The 5,219-nt window shown below is 42.8% G+C and overlaps 1 long non-coding RNA gene across 1 annotated transcript in view; it reads left to right on the top strand.

The window, feature by feature from the left end:
* The window catches only part of LOC107185091, a 19,984-nt gene that overhangs the window by 4,956 nt on the left and 9,809 nt on the right, over nucleotides 1–5,219 (top strand). The gene's annotated exons all lie outside the window — the stretch shown is intronic.

Below are 5,219 nucleotides of genomic sequence, written 5' to 3'. Positions count from 1 at the left end.
AAAAAAAAGAAAGATAAGGGTCATTTTAGTAAGGTTTGTTTTTATAGGCTCATTTAGGTGCCATTTCCAACTCCAGTGATAAGGGTTGTTTTTCTCTTTCTTGTATGGGGACATGTTGGGAGGGGTACCTTCACAAGGGGAATGTATGCCCTGCTTTTAGGCCGATAGGGAGAGGATAAAGCAAGCATATCAAACTCGCGGTCCACAATGAATATTTTTGCGGCCCAGCAAATATAATTGTATGTAAGAAACGTTTTAATAAAAATTTCGTAACTTAATTTTTATAATATCCTGTTATACATAATTATTAACGAACTACAACGTTCGCTAATGACTGATTACTATAATCGTGTTGCATTAATTTCCCTTAGGCGCCATCCGCGCAGGCGCACCATTTCTCTCCACTAATACTAGCAGCGAATATTTTAGCAGCCGATGGCCATGTCATTAGTCTTGTACTGACTTGTTTGGTGTGCGCAACGGAAAATATTTCGCTTTCGGAGAACAAGAAAAATAGGTTTACTTTCATTATGCTTATTTGTGCAGTTATTCAGTGTCTGGTAAGTTAATGTTCAAGAAAAACTATTAATTTTTATTAAAATGTTCTATTATTTCATGCTAACGACTCATTTATTTCAGTCCTTTGTATCCAGCATGTCTCTATCGAAATAAACCGACATTTCTATGAAAATTGAAGATTTTGTTTTTTTTGTGGCCCACATAAACTTAAATCTTGTTTATTTGGCCCGTGCTAGCCTTGGAGTTTGATGTGCTTGGGATAAAGAGTCCTTTCTGTGTCTGCTTTTACTCACCTGCCTTCAGCTCAAAATAATCCTTATACCAAAGGGGCATAATTCTGAGTGGCAGATTTTAATCTCCTTTACCTCATATCTCATGTCCAGTGAAAACCATTGCCAAAGTGTGCTTTCATTTTTATTGCCCAGGGGAAAACAAAATACGTCAGAGAGAGAGAGAGAGAGAGAGAGAGAGAGATGCACTTGGCACTTTCAGTGGGCTGATGTTAGCTAAGTCAAGATTCTCTATAAATTTGTCAATCATATTTCAGTAAAGCTGGGCTGGGGGAAGATTCTCTATCAAACAAATTACAGGAGTTTGGGGGGAATTTTTAGGTATCAGTATAAAGAGAGCTTCCTAGTTCCTTTTGAACAACCGCATGGTATTCTATTGTATTTATTTAACCAGACCTATATTAGCGAGCATTTAGATTGTTTCCGTTCTTTCGTTATAACTGTGCTATAACAGTCCTGTTGCTTACCTGGTGAATAAATCTACAGGAGAAAGTCCTGACAGAGGGTTTGGTGTGTTGTTCGAAGGCATGTGGCTTGTCATTTTCATAGACATTTTCAAAATGCTCTCCAAAGAGGTTGTACCAACGGACCTTCCTACCAAAAATGTGCGCGCTTGCCTTAAACAGAAAAGTTACAAAGCATGTCGTAAGAGACAGCATCAGAGTGTGACCAGAGAACTGGGAAGTGCAAGGCCAGGAGCCTGAGGAAGCTGAGAACGTGTCGCAGAGAAGGGGAAATTTAAGCAGGGTCTCGAATGCTGAGGAAGAGTTCGGTAGACAAAAAAAAGGGGGAAAGTCATTTGACTCGGGCAGAAATGAAATAACTTGATATGTCCTCCTTTCCCCGTTCGCCTGACTGCACGGGGGTGGGGGTGGGGGTTAACTTTTCCGTCTCTCAGAGAAGCCAGGGAGACTTGCTGTGCACACATGGAAGGGTGGATTGGAGAAATTTGCTCCGAATTAGAGAGAAAGTCATTCGTCTGGCGTAGCAGTCGGTGGAAAACAAGAATTTGTGCTACACAGGAATGGAGAATTTAAATGTCTGCATGTCAGCCCTCTGCATATCTGTGTATCTGTTTGTCAGAGGGTTAATGATAGCTGTGGGTGTTTAGTTGGCAGCTTGGGTTAAAGAGGGCCACAGATTTAAATCACTTACACAAGTCATTGGTGGGGATGCTGTGGCCACCTCATTTTTTATTCATTTTTGCCGCCAGTCATTTCCCACTTGACGTTTGGGCATCTGTAGAAATTTTAGAGAGTCACAAGGAAAATTCCTCAACTTACTCTTGGGGTAAGAGGTGGGGGATAGTTTTGTGTTTGTGCATTTTGATTAGCGTGGGATTTTAAAGCTCATTAGCATCCCTTAGAATTTTTTTTTAATTTTGTTTTATTCCTTAAAGTATTACAAAGAGTAGTACATATGTCTCCTTTTTTTCCCCTCCTTGACCTTCTCCGACTTCCCAATCCCACCCCCCCCCTTGTGTCTTGTGTCCATTGGTTATGCTTATATGCATGCATACAAGTCCTTCGGTTGATTTCTTGCGGCTGCCCCCCGCCCCCAACCCTCCCGGCCTTCCCGCTGTAGTTTGACAGTCTGTTCGATGCTGTTCTGCCTCTGTTTCTATTTTTGTTCATCAGTTTATAATGGTCTTTATTATCCATAAATGAGTGAGATCATGTGGTATTTTTCCTTCATTGACTGGCTTATTTCACTTAGCATAAGCATCCCTTAGAATTTGGTAAGTTACTTTGGTTTTATATTCCTGGGACCAAAGAATACATTCAGTGTGGTTCTTTCCTAGGTTAGTGCTCCTGATTTCCCGGCAGCCCGAATTCAAATGAAGGAAGACCCTAGGGAAAAACTCTGTTAATACTGCTACAGGGGCCGCTCTAGGGAGTCTTCCGGGCAGCCTGACACTCCAGGGATTTTGTTTGGTTCTGAGAAACTCATTGGTTCTATTTCAGGATTCCTTCCCTTGACTAGGAGAAAAGACTTGAATCAACTTATTTGCATGAGACAAAGCAGTGACTTCACTGGAGAGTGTTCTGGTGTGGCTGTGTCTTCTATGAACCTCCTGACCCAGTCCATACTTGGGGGAAGGACCCCCTCCAATTGCAGTCTCTCTGAGCATGGCTGAGGGCGGCTAAGATGAGAGAAGCCCTTCTAGCCTGTTGGCACAGTTGGCAGGTCTCAGACTCCGGATTTGGAAGTATTCATAGAGCCTCATAATGCCTTGCTTGAAAACCGGATTCCAAATGACTCTCTAAAAAATAAAAATAAAATGTTGCCTCCCCAGGTTTACAGGGTTTTCTGCTTTGGGGACCCGTTGTTTGATGAGTCAGTGCAAGTTCAGCAGTAGCCCTGGGAGGACCTACCCTGAAGGTATTCTCACTCGTTCATTTTTCAGGCATGGAAACTGGCTGTGAAATGTTACAACAGAAACCATCCCCTCCAAAGTTTTTTTTTTCTGAATGGTGTGCCAAAGAGATTGTTTTCAGCCTTATTTTTCTGCTGGAGAATAAACCGTTCTCTTTCATTCCTCTGTACTCGGGTTCTAAATCTAAGGCACCTCAGCAGCGGCCAAAGAACCGGGGCCTGTGTTAAGTTGAAATGTGAAGCAGGAGTCACTGCTTGTGGTGACTGTCCACATCCTCTTTTAGGAAGCCTGTCCCATCCACAGTGCTGCTTCTGATCTTCGCCTCATGCCTTCCCACTCTCTAGGAGCAATTGTATATCTAAATATCGGGCCTCTGAAGGGTCCCTGGGACTTGGCACTGGCATGGCAGGAGTTCTGTTCTCCACAGTGGGCTCCTGCCCATTTCCAGATTCTTGGTTGGTACTGCATCTTTCTGACGTCTTGACGTGTGCGGCACTCTCTTATTGACTGGCACTGGGGTATCTGCTGCTTTGCCTGTCCTGAAGCCTTGCCATTGGCCTGCTTTTCTCCTGCTTGGACACATGCCCCATATCATTTAGCTGACACACCTGGGCCTTTCAGATATACTCTGACCCTCGATTTGTTTTCTTACACGGGTTTTTCAAAGAACCCCCCAAATTTCTACCTAATTTTATCCTGTGCGTCTTGTAGAACCCTGTACTCTGTTGTTCCCTATCTTCCTGCTACTCCCCCTGCTTGGTGTTATGCAAACACAGGGAGGGATTCAATACCTTAAGGGCTTTCATCAGTCCAGATTTCCATGACAACCAGGCAGAGGGGAGAAAGGGTGGGAAGAGGACATAACTTGTTCATAAACAGGTCTAATCTGATTTCACCTGGGCTCTGGTTGGATAGGGCAGTCGAGGGTTTTTGCTTTGTTTTTTTATTTTTGTTTTTGTAGCTGCCTAGTGGAAGAGAACATCAGGGTGGCCCTGCAGAAATGTGTCTGGACCCTACAGGCACAGCCAAGGAGACCCTTGCAAACTGCGGGCATTCATGAATGGCCTGAGACGTTGAGGACTTTTATGTTTGGAAAATGTATAAAGCTCTTGATGACTTGATAACCTAAACTCCATAGGTTTTAGAGCTAAGGATATATCTTTAGCTAATGTTCAGAAATTAATTCTGTTCAAAATATTGTTCAGAATCCTCCTTTCTCTGACATTGTCTTTTTTCTGTCTTCTTTGGAGGTAACAGTCCTGAGCCATGGATTCTAATTCAGACCTTGCTCCATAGAAATGGCCATGTCTTATTCCAGGAGGGAAGGCTTTCAGTGCTCCTCTCTGGAAGAGAAACGGCGGTTCTTCCTCTGAGAAAGTTGTTCCCAGCCCACCCTTCGCTCCGTCAGTTAACGTCGTTCTTACACAAGAAACCAAAGCCTCTTTTTCAAAAAAGAAACGAACATTTCTATACTTATAGGGATTCCGATATAATGACAGTTTTAAGAACATAGAATTGTCCTGATGGGTATAAATTTTATTGCTAAAACATTAGAACTTAAACCAAAAAAAAAATTTCTGTTGTAGTTAAAAACTATATTTATAGTGCTCTTAAGTATTAATTTTCTACTAAATACACTTCAGGCCATAAAGAACTGCAATTTGTTAGGACAGATGACAAGAGAAGACAGGTTACTTATGCCGCTGGACAGTGGGTACTGAAGGAGGGCAAATTCCTGGTAATTATTATAAAAGCCTGCAATTTAGATACCGCTGAGTGTTGGTGGAAAGCCACTGCCAGGGCAGAGAGTGGTGAGTTTCCCCGCTTCTGTCCCTGTGGGCAGAGAGGTTATTTTTTCTCTGTCAACTCATCCACCTCATAAACAGCAAGTAGTTCTGCAGGCTCAAGGGTTTGGGAGGGGACCAGGAATATTCATAGAAGTGTAAGGGCAAATTCCAGTGTTTCAGTCCCCTGCCTTCCTGACTCATGACCCCATTTCACAGAGAGAAATGATCTTCTGGATTCTGTTAATG

This window comes from Myotis davidii, unplaced genomic scaffold (genome assembly GCF_000327345.1).
Source record: "Myotis davidii unplaced genomic scaffold, ASM32734v1 scaffold228, whole genome shotgun sequence".
Lineage (NCBI taxonomy): Eukaryota > Metazoa > Chordata > Mammalia > Chiroptera > Vespertilionidae > Myotis > Myotis davidii.
This window is presented reverse-complemented; position numbering and strand designations above follow the sequence as displayed.